The sequence below is a fragment of the Aquila chrysaetos genome, chromosome 5 (genome assembly GCF_900496995.4).
Source record: "Aquila chrysaetos chrysaetos chromosome 5, bAquChr1.4, whole genome shotgun sequence".
Taxonomy (NCBI): domain Eukaryota; kingdom Metazoa; phylum Chordata; class Aves; order Accipitriformes; family Accipitridae; genus Aquila; species Aquila chrysaetos.
Window position 1 is genome coordinate 45,919,262 of NC_044008.1, and position 13,765 is coordinate 45,933,026.

Below are 13,765 nucleotides of genomic sequence, written 5' to 3' on the forward strand. Positions count from 1 at the left end.
ATCCCTTAGAAATTAATGGAACATACTTCCCTACTCTATTCATCGACCCACACAAAATTCCAGAAGACTGTACAATCTTACTTTATCACGCTTCTCAACAATTTACTCAGTGCTCTGCTGAAGTGCACTTGGTCCCACATCCCTCTTAGAGAGCACAGAAAGTGTTTCTTCCCTTTAACTTTTACATTATTTGAAATTGTGTAATAACAAAACATAAATAACTAGTCATGTATGGAAAACCATGAAGATCAATTTTACAGGAAACCTTAGCACTTTGATGTACTCAAGTGAAGCACCTCCCGTCCAATACAAACTGCATTTGACAGTATACCTGTATGATCCAACACACTCTAGAGAGTTCAAACTCAGCCAAAAATATGTTTCCTGGTGAAGCATAAGACAAAGTCACAGCCCCCAGAAGGAGGCTGTGGGTGGAAGAGAGATGGGGGCTGAATAATTTTTCTCCCAAAATCAAGGAATTGTTTTGGCTTCTTCTTTGCCGAGGTCATTTTGTGTCTGCATAGATAATAATAAGTAAATACATTGTAATCACTGTGGATTTCTGAGGCAACTGAAGCTATTTGGGCTCTTGCAGAAAGCAAGGCTGGGAAAATAAGCTGGCAATTTTTTTGGTGTGTCACATGCCCAACTTAAACAAGCTTAAATATAATTTCCCTTATTCATCTATACTTTAAAAAAAACAAAACAAAACAAAACACCAACCACAGCTGGCGTTAAACACGTAGCGTGTGGGCAGCTATATTATGTGCGCAATTTGCAGACTTCAGAAGGAGCACTCGCAGGCTGGTTACAACACTGACAAAGCAAATCCTACCCAAACTGATTCTCACACACCCTTGGCAATCAGTTCTCTTCCTGCTTATTTTTCTGCCTTAAATTAATGTTCCAAATCCTACACCACTAGCTACACCCTGCTGATTTTGTGTCATACTTATGAACACAATACAATCATTAGAGGGTTTCTCCGGATGAGCCACCACAGAAATAAACCTCACATTTTATTTTGTTTTGTTTTTCCTGAAAGGAAAAGTTCTTGATGTGGCATCTTAATTTGGATATCTATTGACTGGTGTAGCAAGCTGTCTCTACCTCTAAGATCCCAGCTGCTTCCTCTACAGATGTTAAACTTTTTGGAGCTTCTATAGGAAAAGGCCAGGTTCAAAATATTGGGAAATAATACCATGATATTTCCTGAAGTGGACCTTATAAGGTCAATTCACCCTGGCATGTCACCTTATGAATACTGTGATTTGCTGAAGTGATTTTCAAACTCTCATTAAAATAAGTGTTGTTGTTTCCTTAGCAATGCCTTTCCCACCACAGGAACAGATTACTGGAAGCTACTAATGGTGCTATTTCAGTCCTAAGTTCCCACTCGTCTACAGCTTTGGCGTATAAAAGGATATAGGGACCTGCTTTGGGACCCCTACCAACGTGCTACACAAGAAATACATACCTCAGGCTTCACACTGTTTTATTGCCAGCTTTTTGCCATTTCTTCTGTACATTTATTTAGGCAGGCTTACTTAAATGAAAAAGATACAGTATGTAGCTTTTCCATTTTTAAGTTCTCCAAAGGACTCTAAATCTCGTCCTTGTCCCTAAGCCTTGCAGAGATAAGAGACAACAGAAGGAGACACAAGGAACCCCAGCCATTTCAGTTACGAATGCACAGCTTTTGAGTGGTCAATGAATTGAATTTGCCCTGCCCCCAAACATAAACTACTGAAACCAGTCAGATCTTTCACATACAGTGAAAATAAAGTTTTGGCTGACTTAGCAGGAAGAACTCAACAAATGGAGTGAACAGGACAAACACTTTTGTAATGATATGGGCAGCCTTATAGGACTCCACGTTCAAAGCTGACAAAAAGATATTCTTAAGACAAAAACATTCTTATATCTTCCTTAGGCATATGGCACATCTCTAAGGATATCCAAGAACAAGGACCAAAAATTAATCTCTATTCACTTGCTGAACATGGCATTTCTCTGTTGCTAATGTTACAATCAGAGGTGCCGGTTTACTTAACAGAAAGTACTTTATCTTAGTAACAGGACTGAATATTAACTACCACAACTACTACTTGAGGCCCACAACATGAATGTGAGTGAGGATGTGGACCTTAGTGCCTAAAGACCAAACAAGACCAGAACCCCTTCCTCTAACTATTGCCAAAGCTTGTGCGCGCTGAAGCAGTTTTAAGAGGACAGCACAAAGGCAGGGGACAGCACATACAAACAAGCGGAATGAGCAACATGAGACCACTTAGTCATGTTAGTTCTACATTTATGTATTTAATTTTCATGAGTAAGACAGTATGTCACTACCAGGAGCCTAGCTAGCTGTAGTAAAAATGGGTTGCCTTTAATTTCCCATTCTTGCTAAACAGAAGACCCAGAGCACTACAAATGCATATTTGCCCACCTATGAGATTTTGCAAGGTTTTAAGAGCCAGGAACAATACATTGCACAACATGGGTTATGCTGTGAAGTTCCAGCTTCCCTGAAGTCCACAGCAAAATTCCCATTGACTCAAGCAGAGCCAGGACTTCCTATCAGTTCCCAAGAGGTCAGCTGTGCTGAGAACTGTGAGCTGCGTGCATTGCAAAGAGTGAGTATCACCAACCCTTCAGCTTGCACTCACTCTTCTTGTGATTGTTTTTGCATGTGGTGGTTTTAGCTTTGCATGCTTTACAGATCAAGAAGCCACCACAGCATTCTGGTTTTGTTTTATTTATTTCACGCAATAACGAGGCACACTTAGTTTCTGTTTTCCAACCAAAAGTGCTGCAGGGATGGAAATTAGATAAAACCTCATAATTCATCTGGTTTCCCACCCCCACCACCTAGTTCTCTTTGTAATTACCCATTTGTTGCAGCTCAGTTACTAAAACTTTTCCCTGCTCCAAATAAGCTTCAAACCTTGTTTCTTCAGCTTCAGTTACACATTATCAACAGAGCTTAAACTGTTCTTGCCTTACTGATGCATGTATGAAATCTGAAGACAAATTTACATTTGGATGAATTGCTGTCCCCATAAGGACAGTAGTTGGCCATGGAAAGACATCGCAGTTCTTTGGCAGTACTGCTCCTGACAGCTACCACCATCAGGGCCCCTAGCCTCCACAGCCACATGGCAAAGAGGAGGAGACTAAGATAATCTGCATAAACAGACAGGGCCTGAGCTGTAGGAAATTTTGCAAGTTTGGTTTGCACAGGTTCTTGTGAATTTTTCCTTTGATTTTTCCACATACGTGTTTTTGCACCCCCTGAATTTCACTTTGAGTTTCAGGTTTGAATGAGAATGTTAAAAGCTCAAATTGAAACTCACTTGAAACCATCAGGTTTCATTTGCAAAACCATAAATGGGCTTCAAGTCGTTTGAAAGGTGCAAATTAAGGAATTTAAGTGAAACTTACAACAGACAGTTTTATATCTAAACGCAGAGCAAAACTTGAAAGTAGGCAAGTTTTTTGTGGTTCTGTAAGAAACATTTCATGCAGCAGTTCTCCTGGGCTTACTCTTTGGTGTATGTGGAGAAATGTGCTCTCTGCACTCGCTTAAGATGTTGCAATACTCTAATATGCCAGATTATTTTTTCTTTAAACCTCTGCTTAATATCGCTCCTCCTCACTCTCTCTGGAGCAGAACCAGCACCAAGACCTTTGGGCAATGAACTTTTATAATAATTCCCCATAAATCTCTTCTCCTATTTTAGGACCTAAGGAGTTCCTTGCTCATGGTTATGCACCATCTGTCATTATCTACAAAGACTAAAATGCCAAGGATGGCCTTCAGCTGTCAGCTCTGCCCCTCTAAACAGGGTGTTACAGGATGTCTCATTCAGCATTTGCAGTCACAGGAGAGGGGAGATTCTTTCATTCAGAGCAGGGAATAGCCTCCACAGCTGCAGAACACAGGAGGCCCAGGGAACTTCCTAAGGCCAGCAGCTGTGGAAGCAAATTTTGGCTGGATTGGTCCATTATTGTTGATGTACATAAGGCCTGAAAATCAGTGTCAGGAAATAGTGCACATGCAGAAAGACTCATATTTAGCTATGCAACTGCATAATAGTTAAACTTTGCTTTGATGTTATGCTCAATATTGTTAATATTAATAAAAACTTATGCCAGCTCTTCCAGTGAAGTCATATTTAAAGGAAAACTCAGACCTGCCACCACCTCCCTTTTCAACTAAACCAATCCACCAGTGCAGTAATCACGACTTGAAAAAGTTGTCACAAGCACCAAGTTAAACTAACTCAGACATCTCTTCTTTCATACTGTAGTATGTATGAAGTTGAGGACGTTCAATTTTCACTCTTACTGTGACATAAGGACCAACTACTTACCATCCTAAATTACCCAGCAGTATAGCTGTATGCCCAATCTCATTGCAAAAGTTCAGCTTTCAGAAGCTTCCTAGGAGACCTACATGAAGACAATGAAACCTAACGCAGCATTCGGCACTATGCTTTTTTAGTACTTCTGGCTCTGTCATTATGCACAACCCTGAAGATGGGGAGATTTCCTGTCACTCTGTTGCCAAATTGCTTGAGTCTTCTCGTAAACTCTGGGCTAACTCATATTATTTTTGCACCTTGATTTCAACTCCAGTAATACAGAGGCAACTCTTGCCCAACTTCAGAGATGTGTGTTTAGTTCATGACCTTCCGATATGCTCAGATGTAAATTCAGAACATTATTAGCAATACACATAACCCTAGAAAGGGCTAGGACATTTTCCCCAACACGTTCAGGCATACACTGGATATGATCCTTCCATTTCCTTCCAGTTTCAGTCTGAGGCGAAGGGGCAAAGACTGCCCTCCAAATCTAGCGTCTGCAAAGCAGCAGCAGATTTGGCGTTCCGTACTTCACACCCTGCAGAGCAAGCCAAAACCTAAGAAACATACTTGCTCAACAGCTGAGCAACAGAGGCAGAAACAGATCCATTCAGCAAAGAGAGCCAAAGAAGGAGTCAGAAAGAAAGCCAAAGCCACCAGCTTCCTCATGCTGGCTATGCAAGTAAGAAAGGAGCCCAGAAAAATGGAGGCAGCAGAGCAGGATTACACTGGGGTCATTTGGTTTAGCTCCCAAATGGCTGCTAACAGATGCCTCTAAGTAAAATTTGCTCCGCGTTGCTGCTGCCTCATCACCCTGGAGCCACATACCCCATGCTCAGTTTGGCAAACTGCTTCTCCTTGTCTGCTTCATCTACCCAGGCTGAGACCCAGATATCAATGGGCCCATGTGGGGGGCCCAAACTCCACTGGCTGCCCTGTGTTTGGAACCCATCCCTAGAATGGGTAATTATTCCTTTAGCAGTGCTTGCCTGCCAGAGAGCATCTCCCAGCCCACCCCTGCGGAGTTATGAGAAAAGTGCAGCTGAAAAAAGGACTGATATAGAATGTGTCAACTGACAAGCAGAAAAGGATCAAAGACCACTTGATAAGCATAGGAACAGAGGATAGTGAGGCAGGAGAGGACACTGAAGGAGAGGACACCAAAAGGGACAGAGAATTTGGGGAACAAAACCGTAAAGGGAATACTATGACATGGTGGCTCCCAACCTATGGGTTGAAGGCAACACATTGTAATGTTGCTTGTGACACAGGAAACGAAAACATTCGGAGGAGGACATGGAAAACAAAGTACAACGTTGCCAGCAGTGTGGTACTTGCTCAGTGTTGTTGTCAATAAGCCAACACAGGTTGCAGAGCACAGCTCTTTATCTCCCTTAGGTAGAAGTTAAAATTACTCCACCCGATTCCCCTCCAATTTTTTTTTTTTTTTTGGTGGCTGCATCTCTGGTTAGAGGAATTTGGCTCTGGAGCTGGCCAGCTCTAGCTGGCTACAGCATGTGTAGGCACACTCTGCAGCCAAGATAAAATGGTCACAGCCCATTTCCCTACAGACAAGCGAATACCACACAAAATGTCCCCAACACTGCCTGTGGCTGAACTGGCCTCTAATTCTTAGTGCTGCTCATTTTGGTGCTCTCACCAATGAGATGGTCACAGGCACGTGGAGAGATGCTCACTGCAGCTTTCTGGGCTGATCCTGTTTCTGAGGGTATGATCTTAACTTCCAAAAGTGCAAATCTGCCACACTTCACAAGTACCCAATATATCACAAAAAACTGAAGATTCCTGCTGGAGATCAGATGAAGGAAAAGACCCTCCTGTGAGAATCAGAAGATAATGGAATGTCTTCATTTCTAACCAAATAAACACTGGAATGTTTATTCTCTGGTCCCCATTTCATGTACATGATGTTTTTGAAATATTTCTGTTTATTTTGTAATATGCAGCAAAATGAATGCTCCTTACACACAGAAATAAACAACCCTTTTTCTCCCTGCCATACACACACACATACAAAATTCTAGTAAGAAACTTCCTTCCACATCCTTCCTCTGTGGTTGTGAAATCCTCTGGGGCTGACAACTCCCAGCAGAGCCAACAGAACACTTGCCATTGCTTTCAGTCAGAACATGATTGTGCCCGTTTCTTGTAGCAGGCAGAGAGTTAATTGAACAGAGTAGGAGATGTATTGTAGGAGACAGGAGTAAATCAAATTATATGAAAACATTCCCACGGTTTTGATTTACTTCACAGAAAGAAGCAAAATATTAGACATCTTATATTACTTCACGTTTGCCTGGAGGGCAAATGTGAGGTAAATGTTCAGAAAATTCTAAAAATGTAGCAATAAGCCCCTTGTACTAAGTTCTGTATGACTTCTGCATTACTGAGAATACAATATTATTCTAAGATGCTGAATAGCAGTCTCTAATCCTGTTTCAGAGGGCAATAGATTCCACCGGTTTAGATAGGCTATTCCTTTGCAAAACTGAAATTGGAAAACTAACTAAAATTGTAAACAGCACTCTCGAAGCAGTAAACTGGTCACGTTTGTAGTTTTGCTGACATCTACTGAGGGAAAGCGAAATTGCACATCTTGGCAATGGGATGAGGGGAGACTTGGCTGTTATTGTTTGCCATTTTAGTTTTCAGCCGCATTTTATGCATGTTTGCATATTTATTTATTACTTACCTTGTATCAGTATTCACTTGCTTCATTTAAGGTCAGTGAGTCAACAGAGACGTTATAGGAAACGTTTAAGAGGAAATACAAGGGACATTCATGAGGCAGTATCCCTTATATAAATGCTGCAGACTTGTCCTTACAGTTATAAAAGTCTGAATGCCCAGATTGACACACAGCATCAGGTATATCAGGATGCACACCTAGTTCATACTGACTGCACATAAAGCCCTCAAATTATGGCAGCTGAAGCCAAAATCCACATAGTAAAAAATACTGGATTAAGCAAACCATGCTGCACAAGTGATATTGAAAATTTATGTATCATTTGTTTCCTATAGGAAGTGGATAATTTAGCTAAACTATGGCAGGAATAAAAATATCATCACTAACAGAACGGTACTCAAAATAACAATTCAGAGATACTTTCTGATCTATGTGTCTGTTGTCACGATGACATATGGCAGTTAAACTATTCAGGCAATTCAAGAAAAATTTTTGCTGGTATCTCATGCATTATAAAGCATATTCTTTCCCCATGCTGAACAGAGCAGAATCCATAGCCATCCTTACAGCCACAGAACAATAACCATTATTACAGATCTCATGTCTAGGGATTTCATTCTACAAAGTTAACAGATCTGTGTAACTCAGTTTGGGTAATAGCAAAACTAATTTGGGGGGGGATACAGGGAGGAGGGAGGAATAGAAACAACATATAAACTTCTAATAGAGTTGGAATGAATCAGGGTGATAATGATTGCGAATTGATTTATGTTTCTCCATTTCTGGGTGAATTTCTCATCACTGAAGTTACACTGAATTTACAGGATTATAAATAAAAACTAATTTGGCTAATAAATATTTGTAACATAGGGCAACACTATCAATAAAGTAGCTTAATTAATTTTCTTTTTGTAATAAGAGAAACATCCAAAGTCAAAATTAAATATCGCATTACAAGATTTGATCTGTGATGAAGTTGTTATGAAATGCCCCTCTTACCTTGACAGGGACAGGATTTCAGTGTCTGAAAGGGCTTTTCACATTTGTTTCTGCAGATTCTGAAATGGATATAAACATAAGATGAGATCTTTGGCTCGTGTATCTGATGTATAAAATATCCCCAGCAGTCATTTGTGGTCACACAGGGCTAAACCCCAGCTTTTTTACATGAGTAGGTCCAATGGATAAAGCTGATGATACACACTCAGCTCCCACTTAAGTTCTGCCTTGAGTTTCACACATAGATTAAAAACTGCAGTGCAGTGTTGAAAACCCTCTCCCAATTGTTCTCTAACTGAAGGTACCTCATTTCCACCTATACTCCAGTTATCACCTTGAAGTTTTCTTGGTACCTAAAGCTTGGCTTCTATATACATTCTGACATGCCGCAGTCTTGGGAGGGCTGTACAACTCAGCACTTACTTCTCACACGGGGGTCCATCAGGATTCATGCAGTCATCACTTGTATCTCATCCAGTATACATTCTCGTTGGTCACACCGACCTCCTCAGAAAAAGTAGTTGCAGCCTCATCTTTCTTTCTGGAGTAGGAAAAGGTGGGTTATACAGCTTGTCCACCACAATAATCCTTTGAAGAGTGACTGGAACCTAATCTTTCCCTTCCATGTGTCAGAGAGGTTAGAAACCCAGGCCATGTTCTCCCTCTCCCCAAGGCTTGCTAAACTGCATAACAGCTTCCCCAGAGAAGATAAGCTTACACCAGTACAGAATAGTTTGCAGGCCTGTGGCTAATGAATTCTTCAGAGACATAAAAGAAATAGACTTGAAGGGAACAGGCTCTCTGCAATAAAGGGATTTAATTCCAGCTGAATTCTACAGTCACCTAATCATTGGACGGCGTGATTTCAGAGAAATGACAGTCACCTAACTTCTGAAAAGAAATACCTAGGAACTTTTTCCCCTGCCTGTCAGACTGCAAATCCAGCGTACCTGGAGGTACTTCCTTACTGGCTCTCTTTTTGATTTCTGGTGTGATCTGGACTTTGCACGGGTCTTTCAGAGGGAGCTTCTCATCTGTTGTATAAGAAGCCCTGGCACTTAACTCACAGCTGTGCCTTTCACTCTGTGCTCAGACTTCTAAAAACTGCGCAGCACAGTGCTCAACACTGTAACATCTAAGTCTCAGAAAATCTCTTAACGAAACGCCATTTATACACTTATATCAATGCACTTTAAATGGGCATTTAGGAGGGACAAGTATCTAGTGAAGCAAAATCACACGGCCTGGTACTTGCATGGAGTTCTAACACGGTGTTATATTTAAAAATACACAGATCAGAAATAAAGATGAAGGAGCAGATATATTTGAACAACTGTTCCTGAACAGAAATCATTTCCTTATTCTATTATAAATCTACTTCTGATTACCTACAAAGAATGTTGAAACTTTTGGCTTTCTAGAAATAACTTGGTTCCAAAGATGAGTCTCTGAAAAGGCTCATTCTGGCTTGCACTCATTGAAAACCAAGGCACTCAAATTAATATCAACATTTTGGCAATTCTAATAACAAAGACTGCCAAAAGTATGTTGTCTGTCAAACATACATGGAAGAAAGATGTTAGAATATTAAGAACAGATGTCACAGATATCTTTGAAAATACTCATGCTCCCTAAGTACTCTGCAAGACAAGATGTACAAAAGCTCATGAAAGATGAAATTAATGCATTTTGACCAAATGCTTCCAAACGCCGTATATGTATGTAAACTTACTTACAAAATATGTACACTTAAAGATGTTAGAAAGGAGGATTGTGTCATAATTTGATAATGGCCTTGTATCTTAAAATTAGAGCTTTAACAGTTCAATAACATATTAAAGACTACTTTTTATAGTCTGTTATTTAAACCTTTTTGTTCTGTTTCACAGAAAGCGTGCAAAGTTTTCCAGTTGAGTATTCATTTATTTACCTTTTAATTCTTATTCTACTGACAAAGTTTACAAAAAAACTCATTAGAAAAACATCTAAATAGTTCAATAAAAGTAATCTTTACATAAAAATAACTTATTGTCTAAAATTAAAAGACCACTTAGAAAACCTAAATATCTTGAGAGTTTATTTGAGCAGGCACAGAACATGCTTTCATCCTCTGCTCTAGTTATTTTCAGTATTGACAATTCCAAATAGTAAAAATTAAGCCAGCTTCCAGAAAATCATGGGGATTGGCTGATTTACTTATTTATTTATTTGTAAATATAGGAAGCATTGGATTCTTTTTAATTGACAGAATTAAGAAAACATTTTACCAGCAGTCCTGATGTTTCCAGATCTCAGGCATTGAAAATCATCTTACACAAATTAAGCCAAAATTTTAATATATGACAGATTCAGGTGATAGTGTGTTAAAAAAAACCCCAAACCACCACCACTACCCCAACCCTATTGAATATTTTAAAGCTCATAATAAAACAATGGGCAATGACAACACTGTGTTACTTACGGGATGATATTTTAAAGTCAACAACCAAGAAACTGGAACATAGCAGTTTGAGCTAATGATTTTGATTTTTTTTAATTTTCATACTGAAACCAACATTTCAGTAAGAAGTGGATCATGGCTCTATAAATACGCCACCAACTTGCATTCACTTGAGCAAGCAGAGCCGAACAAGAGTTGTCTTTATTTTAAGTTTAAACCTGTGTGCATGCTAAACTAAAATAAAGATTTTCTGAGGTGAAAGACTAACTATTTGATGTTAAAATGACTGTTCTGAACTCGGAAGCATGATGTTGTGGATGATATAAGAGCAATGTAGTAACATAATAATAAAACAATCATAACGTAATAGTAGCAACAACAGTGACATTTTCTGTACTTTAAAGTTTTTAAAACAGTGCTCGTGTCTTCTTACTGTATAATGCTGACAGGATAATAGCAACTCAATACTGACAACTACAACGATAATAATTTCTTGGCTAAGGGCGGACTGGCATGCCCTCACAGCTTCACAGGACACCGACTGTCGAGCTCCAGCCCCACCATGGAGGCTGGCTCTCCTCCCACGGCACAGCCCTGAAAAACATGTTTTATTTCCATGAGCACCAGCATGTGTGAGGGCTTCATTGAAAAGAGATAGATTTAAGCCTGGCTTTGTGAAGTACACATTTACAGGCTTTGCTGAACCAGGCCCTAAACCATGACTTCTCTTTTTTCCACAATCATCCCCTTACAATTAACAGATGTGAAGGCAAACTTGACATATACGGATGGCTTAATTTTTTCCCTTTGAATAACCTGGTTATATCCAGTTTCCGCAGCAACTGTACAAGCGTTTACATTGGGTTTTTTTTTTTGTTGTTGTTGTTTCCCTCTTTTAGTAATACGAAGCAGACGCGGTGGATCTGATTTACCTCAGGAGGCAGCGGGAGAGGAAGGGTGCTGCCGGCTCCTCCGCGGAATGTGCTGAGGGGAGTGGAAGGGGGCGCTGCGGTCGGAGTTATTTATTTTGTTAATATCTTCAGACCCCAAGGGCCCCATTCTCGTCCTCCCTGGCCGGTGTCCAGACCGAGGCTGTCAGCCAGGGAGAGTATAACATCTTCAGGCTACGGCCCATTTAAAGTTTTTCCTCAGCTCTCGCTGAGCTTTTCCTGCAGCTCGGGGGAGGCCGCGCCATCCCGCCTTGCCGCGCAACCGCCAGGGCCACCAGGCCCCACGGGGCCGGGCCCCCTGGTGCCTCACGGGGCCGGGGCCCCACCGGGCCTGTCCCCGTCCGCCCCCCCCGCCTCGGTGCACCTGCGGAGCCCCGGAGTCACTCACCTGAGCCTGCCGGCACACAGCGGTCCTGAGGCCAGCTCCGCCCTGCCTGAGCAGCCCGAGACCCGCAGTGCAGCTGGGCCATCGTTCTCATTTCTGTCACCCCGGCGTTTTCCGCCCCCTCACAAAATCCCTGGGCCAGTACTTGAGGCTGGGATTCCTCCCCCGAGCCCCGGCCCCTGGCTTGGGGGGTGACTTGCAGGGAGTTATTCCTGCTTTCTGCACTTCCCTTCTTCTTAAGCTCCCTAAGGAGGGCTGATATTTGATTAAAGCATCATGAAAGAACTAGATATTTAATTACGTGATTATGTCAGATAGCCTAGCTTGATAGAACATCATCAATCCTGAGAAAAATGTTTTAATGTTGGTGTTAAGCTGTTACCCAGAAATTGCAAACAGGCCAGCTACATTCTTCAAGCAATGCAAAGAGAAGGAGTATCAGGCAGGGTAGCATATACCTGTATTTTTCAGTAAAAATACCAAAAGACATTTGAAAACCCTCTTAAAAGAATATTCAAAATTTATCTTGGTTGGTTACTCTACTGACACGAGGGTATGCTACGTAGCACAACGTTGTTCATTACCACAGCTTCATTAACGCAGGCAGAGCTCGGTGCTAATGGGGCTACATTGCTTCCAGTGCCCTGACAAGTCAGCCAGCTTTCTGGAGTGCTGCCTGGTGCCATGTTGATGTCTCTAATGGTGTTACACCAGGAATACAAAAAACTAGTTAAAATTTTCAAACCCTAAAGCAAGTTCCAAACAAGGCCATTTTTGTGGGAGGAGAAAAAAAAAAAAAAAAAAAAAAAAAAATTGGTTTCTCTCTACCTTAGGGTTTAAAATTACTATGGCAGCCTTGAACCATTGGCACAACGACAAAAAACACAAAATGCCTTGTAAGGCACAGCTCAGCTCTGCAGCAGGGAACAGGGTGATCATGGGGGGACACTGACTCTCCAGCCAGAAGCACAAATTGGGATTTTACTGAGGTCATGGTTCAATCAGATGGCAAGCCTGTTTTTAAGCACCTAGTCCTGACCACAAAAAACCCACTACTATGCAGGTGAAACAAATGGCTACCCTGGTTCAGACTGACCCCACAGGTTTCACATTTGTTCCAGCTGTTCTGAAAAACACCTTCCTCCTGGCAGGCTGTGTACCGGATTGAGTATTGCCTGTCCTTATGCAGCTGGCATAAAATCATAAAGGCAGCACAACCAGCATACTGGCTGCTCCGGCTAGAGAGACAACAGGAGTAAGTTGCGCATCCACATAGCGTCCGTCCTGGTTGAATGAGTACTGTTGGGTGATCCTGTATTATAGAGCACTAGTATTACTAATAGTAGAACCATAACCTGGAAAAACATTTCCTGCTGCAGTGGCAGGCTGTAAAGTGGAGAGTTTATCCTTCAGTAAGTCTCCTGGTTCTCCACTGGCTATGCAAGGCCAGGTGGTCCTTGATCAAAGCCCATGTACAATGTATTTATATGCAATCTGATCAAGGGCAGCCCTGAGACATACAGCACTCCTACAAACATCCTCTTAGATTACTACCACAGACATCCATCTCACTGCAGTGTCCAGGCAACAAAGTATGGATTTCATATCAAATTCCACGATAAAGTGTAATCTGACTCTCATGTCTCCTCTACTCCCGTCAGTAAGGCCATTTATTTAGACATGAGTTTAGCAGGGAACATGTAAGTATTAAGTATAGGCTAGGTTTAAGGGTGAGTGTCACACTCCCCTTTCTAGCACATGGCTGGCAAAGGCATTCTAGGCTTTCATCCTGATTTCTACATCGTTGAATCTTAGAGCCTCCAAATATTTCGGAGCTATCCTTTCTTACACACTAACACTTGAAAAAGAGCACACCAAGTTCTCTGGAGCACTTGCCTCCTAAGCTGTGGC

The 13,765-nt window shown here is 41.4% G+C and overlaps 1 long non-coding RNA gene across 1 annotated transcript in view; it reads right to left on the reverse strand.

Moving 5' to 3' along the window:
- The window catches only part of LOC115341217, a 135,669-nt gene extending 122,351 nt beyond the window's left edge, over positions 1 to 13,318 (reverse strand). Inside the window, exons 1-3 of the long non-coding RNA XR_005932349.1 lie at positions 10,992 to 13,318; positions 8,503 to 8,620; positions 8,080 to 8,138 (exon numbers count right to left, since the gene is read on the reverse strand). This is a non-coding gene — a long non-coding RNA (uncharacterized LOC115341217). The remainder of the gene's footprint in view (positions 1 to 8,079; positions 8,139 to 8,502; positions 8,621 to 10,991) is intronic.
- Between the last annotated feature and the right edge of the window lie 447 nt (positions 13,319 to 13,765).